The sequence below is a fragment of the Vanessa tameamea genome, chromosome 26 (assembly GCF_037043105.1).
Source record: "Vanessa tameamea isolate UH-Manoa-2023 chromosome 26, ilVanTame1 primary haplotype, whole genome shotgun sequence".
NCBI classification, from domain to species: domain Eukaryota; kingdom Metazoa; phylum Arthropoda; class Insecta; order Lepidoptera; family Nymphalidae; genus Vanessa; species Vanessa tameamea.
In genome coordinates, this window is record NC_087334.1 from 8,106,788 (window position 1) to 8,119,945 (window position 13,158).

The following is a 13,158-nucleotide window of genomic DNA, read 5'->3' on the forward strand; positions in this document are numbered from 1 at the left end:
AACTAGTGACTTAGATATTAGTATCACTAATAGTTTAGCTTAAGTACATTAACTTAACATCCGGCTATACTTACATAAGTAAGTTTTTTTATGACTGACATAAATAAAAGGTACAAATTTCCATTAAAATTCATATATATTTTTTTTACAATTTTTATTTAAAACTTCATTCATTTTAGTTTTTATTCAATATTATGTAGTATTCAAATCAAATCAAATTCCTTTATTTAAAATAGAATTACACTTACTTATTGATTGTCAAATAAAATACTACATTTTCGGAAAAGAAAATACCCTTACTTGATAACCGGCGAAAACTCAGTGAGTTATTTTTTTGTCAATATAATTCATTACCTAATTAACATATGTACATTCAACAAGTTGTGCTAACATCCATGAACTCACTTATTGTATAGTAACCTTTGCACACAGCCTTTAAAAAGAAATTTATATTAACTTTAAATTACATTTCTCTACATATTTAAAATACTTAATTGGCTTTTCGAACAGTTTATTTAAATTTTTTACTATACTATTATTTTGTTATATCTTAAACATATTTCCCTTTTTTATGTGCTTGTGTACTTTTATTAATTAGGTAGTCTTTAGTATATTGTTTACAAATGGTATTGTTAGTTAATATTAAGAATTAATGACATCTCATTACTTAAAGAAGCGAATTAGAAGAGGCAATTATCATAATCTTATTATTCCTTAGTTTAGTTACAAATTTGTACGAAAAAAATCCAGAATAAAAAGTAAATATCATATAAAATACCATAGAGATTTTTTTATATTCTTAAATAAATATTTACATAATAGTATATCTTTATCTTTAAACATGGATTACAGACAAAAAATATAGTCTTCTCTTTTCTGTATAATCTTTTTTATTAATTTTATTCTCTCACTATTTTCAATTCTTCTCCGTAGCTCCTTCTCTTCGTATCTCTTGCTTAAAATAAATTTCATCATTTGACTATACAGCCATTTCTTCATCGCATCAGGTTTTGGTTTCATGCCTCGAAAAACACTAGTTCTTGATGATAATCTTCTTCATTTTCGTGAAATGCTGACGAAAATTAACAACGAACGTACATACATACAAACTCTAATGTACGTATGTATGTTTGCTGTTAATTGCCATCCCATGTAACATACGCGTAATCTTCTAACCGTAGAGCTGTCAAAAATAGCACTCATTGCCCTACATCAGTTTCAGTTTCTTAGTGGTGGTGATTAGTTTAATTATTTTTTAATGAGTTTTCTTGTTGCTGTATATAATATGTATTTATAATAATAAATAGCAGGAAAGAATAGCATATATTAAAACTATGCTTTGTTAACAAGAAAAACAAAGGTACTAACTGTGCTACAAAGTAATATGACACACAAAATTAACTATTGACTGATCAGTTTTACATACAAATCAATTCAGGTTAAACAAGAGGTGTCGTGAGTTACAACCATTTGGAACTAAGTTATTTTCATAATACAATATCAATGAAATAATTCACACAATAAAATGAATATAAAAAACAGGAATATAAATAAATAAATGATAAATATTAAAAGTTATGATGACGGTAATGATGGTTGAAGTTTTACACATTTTCACCAAACTCTCATTCTCCATGCGTTAACTGTTATTGTTACGTCACTGTTAACATGTGATTGTAACATTAAAAAAAAAAACAAATATTATTTATTCAAGTAAGCTCATAAAAGCACTTTTGAATCGTCATGCTACAGTGTTAAATTAAATATAAAGCTACAACCGGTTCGGAACGTAGATTCTACCGAGAAGAACCGAAAAGAAAATCAGTAGTTACTCTTTTCTAATATGACAATTATTTTTTTATTCTAGGCAGTATATACTGCCTAGAAATCCATCAATACTAAGTCTACATTTTTTATAATATTAAAATAACAGCTTTTTATCAAATGCATATGTATGTATACACGGTACTAATACCAAAATAACATCTTTTTAAATTTTTGTCTGTCCGCCTGTCTGTTTGTTCCAGCTAATCTCTGGAACGGTTAGACCGATTTTGACGGGACTTTCATTGCAAGATAGCTGATGTACTAAGGAGTAACTTAGGCTACAACAATAACTTTTTTGTTCAATTCAAACGCGCACGAAGTCTAATATAACTTCTGACATACAAACCTAACGAACCATACGTTATATAATAAAAAAAACTCTTCGTTACCTTAAGATCTTTAATAATTTACAAATACTTGTCGCTTTTCAATTCGTTTCTTCAATTTCAAGTGTTATAAGGATATTGTAAATGCGAGGGCGGATATTTGTTGCTCAATGAATATCGAATGAATTGACAATTAAAGTAAATTGGCTTAGAAATCGATTGTGTCATGGTATCAGGGACTTTTTAATTTTTTATTATAATATCGGCAGGGGGACGAGCAAATGGGCCATCTGGTGGTAAGTGGTCACCACCGTCCATAGATAAACCAATGCCATCGCCACCAACCTTGGGAACTAAGATGTTATGTCCCTTGTGCCTGTAGTTACACTGGCACATTCACCCTTCAAAACTGAAGGACGGAACACAACAATACTGAGTACTGCTGTTTGGCGGTAGAATATTTGAATTTTTTACTTTGAGGGCTTTGTGCAAGTTCTACTTTTAAGCAACTTAGTAAATTCTTAATACTTTGTGTTCCGGTTTGAAGGGTGACTGAGTAAAGGCGGAATACGACTGTACGAGGATCATAAGATAGTCTTTTCAGAGTTTGGAGGCGCATTGGTGATATAAACATTGAATCTTTCTTACGGCACTATTTCCATAAGGTGGTACGGCACATTTACCCATCCGAGTCTTTTATATACAAATATTTATACAATGAGTTAGTTTTTTGATCCTTATAGCATTTGGTGATTACTTTCTGATGTTATCGACAAATTATACAGCTCGCTTTTTGTGTTATGAACTAATTAAAGAGTAACTAATGAGTTTCTTGCCGGTTCTTCTCCCTAGAATCTACATTCCGAAGCGTTGGTAGCTTCATTTAAAATAGTTTGTTAAATGACGATTCAAAAGTGCTTGTAAAAGCCTACTCGAATAAAGTATATTTTGATTTGATTTGATTATGAATCACGTGTCCTGTTAAATAATTTAAAGTCAAGTTATATTTGTATACTTATGCGTATATAGGGGATCTAAATAAATAATCGACCGATTTAAATGTTTTTTTTTTTTTTTGTGTTTATTTGAGTGGATCTCGAGTTGGTTTATTGAGCTCGGTAGATGAAGCTTCTATCGGGAAATAAATGAAATTATTTCACCCGGACGAAATCGGGATGAGATAATAAATGTTATCTTAGTATTTTACAAGTCTGTTACAGTTATAGTTTTATACAAATAAATATTAACTCGCGAAGAGGGATGTCAGCTGGTCATCACCAATCACCAAGAAGCAGTTTTGATAATTCATTTCGCCCGAAGTGTCCTTAGATGAACCACTCGGAGTCCACGCCCTGGTACTCTGAAATGCACAAAATAGTATATTTATAATTTTTTATTATGAATATTTACTAGTGTATACAATTACGTGTCTTTTAACTTTTGAGGTTTCGTATGCTTATAACGTCCCTCTATAAAACTTAATGATTGTGCTATGTGCAAGCCGCACTGTTATACAGTAATATTTAGTGTTATATTCCGGTTTAAAGGGTGAGTCAGACAGTGTTAGTCAAAGTCAAAGTCAAAGTCAAAAATCTTTATTCAATATAGAAGTGTTTACACTTGCTTATTAATTGTCAAAAATCTACCACCGGTTCGGAATTTATCACCTCGGACCTGAGAAGAACCGGCGAAAGAAACTCAGCGGGATATTTTTTTTTTTTTTTACTACAGTCACAAGAGAAATAACATCTTAATTCCGAAACTTTGTGGTGGTGGTTATAACATATATCCACGTGATAACCAACGCGATAAAATGAAATTTTCATTTTGCATTTCATTGCGGTTTTACGACTCAATTAGAGTCTGTCATACGACAGACGAGTTTCAGCAACTATGTGTATTAATCTTTTTTTTTTTTTAATCTGGCAACATTAACATTGACACATATTCGTCGTGGCGGGAAAATTGGTTCTCAGGGATATGTTTTTAATTATATAGGACATTCTGATAAACAATTGTTTTATTTATGAACTAAGGCCAAGTTTTTCAATATTTATATTTATTTATATGCCAACACCAATAAGTAGTACAACAAAAATACACAATAGACCAAAAGTCATCATAAGTAATTGGGTAATTGCCTACTTCTAACAGGTGTTATAAAATTACTTGAAAATTTAAATATAAGTCAACATTGTAAAAATTATAAAAAGTTAATTGATAAAATAAAACATTATAAAATTAAAATAATATTTAATGAGATAATAGAAAACAGTCTAAATACAGTTTTCTTGTCAAAATATTAAAAATTAAAAATATAATATATATACAATGTAATCATATATATATCAAATCAAATCAAATCAAAATATACTTTATTCAAGTAGGCTTTTAGAAGCACCTTTGAATCGTCATTTAACAAACTATTTAAAGTAAAGCTACCACCGGTTCGGAATGTAGATTCTACCGAAAAGAACCGGCAAAAAACTCAGTAGTTACTCTTTTTCAACATCTAAAAATACAGTCATGTTAGTTAAATATATGTATGTTATGTCTCCTGTCTGGAAGTCAACAAGCATTACAATATGTTGATAGTACAACACTATGATGATATATTTAAGGTAAATATATACGTTGTCCATTTACAAAGAAGGAACCCAAATGAATTAACGGAAAATACCTGTAATTTGTATGCCAGCTACTGCGATAAACATTACAAATATTGTTTAAATAATTAATTAGTGTTAACGGTAGAGTCCCGAACAGGCGGACGTTTCTTCGTGCTACTGCTGGGAAAGTTCCTTTTTTATGTAGTAGATAAGCGGACCAGTAAATGGGCTACCTGATGTTGAGTCACCACCGCTAATAGACAGATAATAATAAGAATAATCTTTATTTGAAAAATATAAACATTACAGTATTTACACCAAGTCACTTATATCTACACCAATTACTTAACATTTTTTTAAATATTCTTACTAATTTGACTAAATCATATTACTAAGGACGAACGAAATAAGCTTAAATCTATTGAGGAACTACAAAATGTATCTTTAAAATTCTGGAATATATAGAATTGTTTGAATATAGTATATTAATCACAAAATATATCTACATGTCAACAACATAGTAGGAAGCTATTTAACGTAAAAGTTTAACAGCCCTAGCAGTGGGACTGTTGCTAGCTTGGGGAGAATGCCACATATTTATTTATTAAATTGAATAAAGCAAAACAAATTGTTCAAGTTGGTTAAAAAAATTGCTCTAAGTGAGTCTATCGGGAATATGAGGGACGTGATTAGAACGTCTACGAATCGGGTAAGGTGGAAATACACTTCTGTGACTTATAATGAACGGTATTACGGCGTTTTTTATGATCATGTTCAAATCAAAATAAAATGTATTTTATTCAAGTAAACTTAAAAAAAAAGAATAACTAAAAAAGATCTAAATATTTGTGTCTTATGTCAAATTATTTTTTTGTTGCATTTGCTGTCGAAACACTTGGCCCTTGGAGTAATGGTGCAAAAAGCTTCATCAAAAGTATAACACCTCGCCTTATTGCCTTCACTGGTGACAGGAGGGCTGGTTCGTTTTTAGCCCAGGGGAATTGCGACGCAACGGGGAAATGCTGCTAGCATTCTTGCCACCATTCCACGCAGTCAAGATTTATACAGTGACTATTTTTAATTCATATTTGTATTTATTTAAGCACTTAATGTTATTAATTCTTATGTTAATAAAAAAAGTTGTCATATGCTTAAAAAAAAAAGTTAACTTTACGATGAAACATTTTTGAATAGTCAATATTTCAATTCGCATAATTGCTCTCAAATAACGAGATTTACAATGATGTTAGTATTGATATTTATTGTTTAATTAGTCTGTGTGTGCACCTGTATTTGCGAGCATAATTTTTAACTATTAATTATCCTACAATTATTTCCCCCCTTGTGCGTGAAAGCCGTGGTCAAAATCATAATTCTATTGAATCCCAAACATTAAAGAAAATCAAATAAACGATTTTATATAAGATTTTGTGTCTTGTAAATATTTTATCGATAGAAAGTGTCATCTGCACGTGTCGTTAACAATTTAAGATTATGTTCGCAATTGATAATATTACGTGACAAACTCGTAATTATATCAATTCATGTGTCATCATTTAATTATACAAGCACGTTCGGTAAATGTGATCGAAATGACTGAAATGGAATTGAAAAAAGTTATATTTAGGGCAATTATATATATATATATATATATATATATAATATTATGTATTAGGTGGCAAACGGGGCGAAGGCTCACTTGGTGGTAAGTGACGACCACCGCCCATAGACATCTGCAACACCAGGTGCGTTGCTGGCCTTTGAGAAATGAATAAGCATTTACATAGACATATTGGTACGTATTGGTAGATTTCTATTTAAAAATTAATTGTTGTAACATTAAAACTTATTTTTATAATTTTTTAATTTTTTTTAATTGGTATCTAATTAAATTCAAAGGAATTTATGCCGATAACTCTTTTGCTACTTCCCATATTTGGTGTTGGTAACACTTTTCGTTTGATTTTCGCAATTTCTCATACGTAATTTAAATAGTAAAATAAATTACTTATATATATTTTAACGGTTCAGTGAGATTATTATTGGAATTGTTATTATTAATTATATTTTGTTATCTAATTCGTTTAATGTATTGGCTTCTATATCATTTTGCATCGTTTCAGATCAATTTATTCCGTTTAGTCCTCTATAAACGTTAATTTTTGTTTTGTCGGAATATTTATTGTAACGGATTTATTTTGCCTTAAAATTGGATTTTATTTAATGAAATAACATTTCCTTATCTATTTCTTTCATTTAAATATGAACGTTATTACATATAATTCAAATTAAGGTTATGTTAGTAGTGATACTGGCCGCCTCCCTAAAGCTTTCAAAGTTCTTTTTGCATTTTTCTATCATCGGTTCAGTTTGAATTCGGTATTCAAACTTCAAATTCGATGTGCTGTATATATAGGTGAGCGGTATCCATGTTTATTTTGTAGTTGACAGTGATTTTAGACCAATTGGAATGATTCTCCGGAGTTGAAACCTTCATTTACAGTACTTTAAGCCTCCAGAAGGGAAACCATGCTAAAACACCTCAATAAAAGTATCTTCGTGTTGATTACCTAATTGATTCTGTAAATTTTTTATGTTCCACTCGAATTAGAAAGTTTAAGCTATAATAGTAAGTTTGAATGTGTCCAGATTCCCGCTGGTGGCACTCAAAGGATGCCTTAACTATTGGCATTATTCACGGACAACTTGGTGTCGTACATAATCAGCCTTTAAATTTCCCACTACTGGGCTAAAGCCTCCTCTCCCGTTGAGGAGAAGGTATGGAGCATATTCCACCACGCTGCTCCAATGCAGGTTGGTGGAATACACATGTGGCAGAATTTCGTTGAAATTAGACACATGCAGGTTTCCTCACGATGTTTTCCTTTACCGCCGAGCACGAGATGAATTATAAACAAATTAAGCACATGTAAATTCAGTGGTGCCTGCCTGGGTTTGAAACCGAAATCATCGGTTAAGATGCACGCGTTCTAACCACTGGGCCACTACACACTTTTTTTATTTCTATAGTCCATTGTATGAACTTACTTTATACTGGTGTTCATAATGGTGAACGGTGTTTTTAATTTTATTATTATTTATTTATTTATTTAGATTGATTTCTCTAACGTTCTTTTCCCAAACCACACTGAATATATCTTCCATAATTTTTAGTTAAATAATTTCCGAAACAACTCTAACTATAATTTTAAAAGTAATTTAAGATCTGAAATTGTATTAACAATGTGTAAAATCAACCTATTTATCTTTTACTTGTAAATAGAACTTCGATCCAAACTGAAAACAAAATTGATTGTTATAGAGTATAAGCAATATTTATAGTATATTATTTTCTCTTAAATTGATACCATCCGTGCGAAACCGGGGCGGGTCGCTAGTGTCCGATATTTCATTACCACACTCAACCCCCGTTCGCCATCTCTAGGGTGGTATTTAAAAGTTCGAATTTACGACTCAAACCCGACGCATTCGTCTAGGCGACTCTATTTACGTTTCCGCATGGAGTTCGTTTTATGTTTTCCTTGTTTTAGTAGCTAAAGTGTGGTTTAGAGGTACGAGTTAAGACTAAAGGATGGTTTTAAATGTTTTTACATGGTTTTATTTAAACCAGTATATAATAAACATATCTCGCTATAGGATTTTACACTCCACCAAATGTACCTACAGATAGACTGTCAAACTGTGAACACAGTAGTATAGCAGTGGCCATCCGTTGGCCACTAAGTACACGCACACTAGGAAAGTGGTATGATGTTTGACGAGAGTCAATCGTAGCTATCACGCACACCAAGATATTAAAAAAGTTGGCTCGATTGGTTTAATTTTTCGTAGTGCGACCCTATAGATAAATAATGTATGACTAATAAATGAGCCGAGACGGCCCAGTGGTTAGAACGCGTGCATCTTAACCGATGATTTCGGGTTCAAACCCAGGCGAGCACCACTGAATTTTCATGTGCTTAATTTATATTTATAATCCATCTCGTGCTCGGCGGTGCGTCGTGAGGAAACCTGCATGTGTCTAATTGCAACGAAATTTTGCCACATGTGTATTCCACCAACCTGCATTGGAGCAGCGTGGTGAAATATGCTCCATACCTTCTCCTCAAAGTGAAAGGAGGCCTTAGCCCAGCAGTGGGAAATTAACAGGCTGTTAATGTAGTAAATAATAATGACTTATTGAGCCGCCTTTTATTTTTCTCTGTCGGATTAAATGTTCGGTCATTTAAAAATGTAGACAAAAACAAAATCAAAATTCGAATAACGTTTATTAAAATACATCCGTAAAATATATATTTTCAAAAATCGAATGCATTCCAAAAAATTATTTGTTCAAAATACCAGTGAATTGTACTGTAACAGACGATTCTAGAATTCTTGTAACGATATTTCTTCTCGGCAACAACATACATAGCCGTGCAATTTAGCCCCTGATTTATGCTGTAATCTACGATTCTAAATAGCAGAGACTGTATTTATTCGTATTAAAACGAGCGATTTCAAATTAATTCGCGCAGCTTCGAAGTCGGCGCAGTTAATTTAACTTTAAAATGTAATTCTGTCTGTGAATCGTAATTATTTCGATGTATATATTTCGTAAATACATATTTAATGTTTATAGACAAGATTTTAATAATATACAGTTTCTTAATAAGATAATATTAACAAAAATATAGGGAAATCCTTACTAATATTATAAAGGCGATAGTTTGTAAGTACGGATGTTTGTTACTCTTTCACGCAAAAACTACCAAATGGATTTTGATGAAACTTTACAATGATATAGCTTATACATAAGAATAACACATAGTCTATAATTTATAAAGATATTTCCTTATATAATATGTCTCTGTAAAATTGTAAGTTACCGTTAAACCGTTAGATTACAAGATCGTGAACGGTGATTCAATTTATCATAAAAAGTATACAATTTCTGTTGTTTATAATCTTTCGGTTTGCTTAGATTTTTTATAATTTAACTAAATTTCAATTCGAAATATTATATATAAAATATATCGAAAAGTATTGCGTTAAATTGTAAGCAGTGTTTAATGGTTATCATATAATCTCGTAAGATATGTTCAAACCGTATTTACAATATGAAATACATATATAAAACAATTATTAAAAATGTTATTTTTTAAATAATATTCAGTAGCGAAATTAATTCAAATTTTATTTCTATTATACAATTTTGTTTTGCAAAGATTTATAATAATAAAATAATAATGAAAGACTAACTAACGTGGTGGAAAAATAATATATTTATGAATGATTCACCAAAAAACTGGAATGCTATGTCCACTAGTGAGATATTTGTTTGTATTGAACCAATCAACGAATAAAGATCCAGATTCAAACTGCTATTTGTTTAAAAATCGATCAAACAAACGAAAATAATTAAAAAAAAAAAGTAGCCTAAAGCATTAAAATATAAGTCCAAAAAAACAAAATCCATTCACAAGACAACACTATAAAAGTAAACTCATTCAAAGTTCCTTGCCCCTCGAGTCATTAACCGGTATTTTATACACATTATTCGGCCTATGAACATTAAATTCGAGTGCATTTTGTCGAGCGCGAATAAATTCGACATCGTAAATCTAGAATTTTCTAGAATTTTAAGTCTTGGCTTGTGTCAGTGAGGATGAATGTTCGAAAAAAATATGTCACAGATTATAAACGCGTGTAATAAACTAAGAAATGATTGCCAAGTGAAATATGTATGTGGGAACAATAAAAATTCATTCTTTGGGCGTTTTATACGAGTACATTTAAGTTAAACTTGGCCGCAGTAATAACTCGTGGAAAAACGTGATGTTCAAATAAATTGCAAAGTACATAGACTGTAGAGAGTAGTGTGTGAGTTTTGGCGATATTTTAAGTATCGTATAGAAATTGGGGTATTTTTCGTTTTAATGGTATTTTATTTATATTGAAAAATAATATAAATTACGCATTGAATAAAAAAAAAACCATGATACACATATATGAAACGGAATGAAACGTCAAATTAACTGATTCTAATTTAATCTGTGTTGTAATTGGTCGATGGCATTTGATGACGTAAAGTGACCAATGAGCGTTCAGTATTTTGTCAGATTAGTAAATCTGCCATTGATATGTGTTTAAGGATTTGAAGGTTAGTTTGTATTGCGTACTTTATATTATTCTATACCGTTGACTATTTTACATACAAAGCGTAATGAAAATAAGCTGGATTAATTAATGTAATTTACGTTGTACTAGTTAACTTAAAAATATTTATCTTTAAATAAATCTATATATTAGTACGCGAAACAAACTTTGTCTCCTTTTATAAGCAAAACGCAAAGCAAGTTTATATAGAGAACAGGAAGCAAAAATATTGAACATAATCAATATTAATTTTATAAATGCGAAAGTAACTGTCTGTTGCCTCGTCACGCTAATACCGTTGAAACCATTAAGATAATATCTGCTGTGGAAGTAGTATGAGTCCCGTGAAAGGACGTAGTCTTATTTTTTTTTTAATTCACCTCTTCAGGAGATGAATTGGAGGCGAAGGTGAAGTTTTATAAATTTGCCGCGAATAAAGCCGCAGATTCAGCCAGTATAATATAACTAATATGTTACAGATACTATATATAAAATAAAACATTCATACAAGAGACAAAACATGTCTTATCAAATTTTAAAATCAATGACGTGTATTTTGACATTTCTTTTTGTTTTTTTTTAATTGTAATAATGACAAGGGTATTGTCCTAATGAACTTTTCTTCTATTTTATCTATATATCTGATATTTTTATTGGCAATGAATTACGGTCGAGTTTTGACCATATCTAAGTAATAATCAATAGATAGGTACCTCGAGTATGTGCAGTTAGCATTCTGTAGTTAGCTATTCTGTTAAAACTCACTTCGTATCTCACTCACATTACAAAAGAATAAGAAACTGACTTATGTTATAGGCTATTTTATGCGTGTATTTGTAATATGCTACAATCAGTATAATTATAGTCACTTTATGTTACTTCACGAGAGTGTTCTACGGTTTTCGAATGTACACTCACAGAATATCTCTACAACCAAAAGAAGGCAATTTAAAAATACAATCGTTCGAAATTGATTCCAAATTTAAAACTCATTTATACAGCAGATAAAGTAACAAACCGAATTTAACTATTTATATTTTCAAACGATACAAAAGTAATTCTCTCTCGAAATGAATTCGTTAATATTATTCATGACATCCTGAGAGCAGAGACCGACGGAAGTGGCGAGTGTAGTTGAGCTTCGGGTGTAAACTTAGTGGGATTATATTTTATTCGCTGTGGCAGTTCATAAATGGTCATTTTTAATACGTTACGTCTTTCGTGTGAACCCTTTTAACTTTCTAAAATATATTTTTATCACAAGGGATTTTTATTACGTCTTTTTTGTGTCTTTTTGCATTTATTTATTCAAATAGGAAATATATTTTGCTTCAATAATTTCACAAACTATGAATTTAAAAGATATTTTCCAAATTTTGACTCAGTAGCCCCTGGGGGATTCCGGACCCCTACAGGTAGCTACAGTCCCTCAAACGATGGTTTATATCCATCATTTGACGGACTGTTAGATTACAATAACTGTAAAATAATATTGGCAGATTACGTGTTAGACTTAAGCTACAATGAAATAGAAAGTTTGTTACGATGAGTTTCTTAATACACAAACATACACACATTCACACACACATACACAAACGCATTGGAGCAGCGTGGTGGAATATGCTCCAAACCTTCTCCTCAAAGGGAGAGGAGGCCTTAGCCCAGCAGTGGAAAATTTAAAGGCTGTTAATGTTAAAAATGTAATGTAATATAAAAAGTAGTAATCTCTGCATACAAAAAAAAAAGAAAATTCGTAATTAATACCCAAATACGTAGTCTAAGAACTTTCCGTACCATTTCGTTCGTACTCCATATTCTGTGGCTTTTTCGGTTTTTTGCGGAATAATCTGAGATATACTATAATAAGATGAGGTAGCCGTTCGGACTACGCTCGCTGGAAACCGGCCAAATGTTCCCGGTTGCATAACCAGTTGTATTTAAGGATATTACACATACATATACAGAAATGATCACTGCAATGAAGCCAACAGTATTGTCCTGTATCCTACGCCGTTATACAAAATCACTAAATAAAAATGTCTATATGTTTTTTATAGGGACGGCAAACTATAACGAAGCCACCTTTGTCTATTTTGGCGTAGGAAAAAAGTCAGCCATTTCCGTATTCTCATTTATGTTTTTATTGGATTCGATTTTCGAAATTCAAATTTGACAAATGAGCTAATTGTAATTCCCGGTAGAGGTATTTTTTTTATGTTATAGGGGGCAAACGAGCA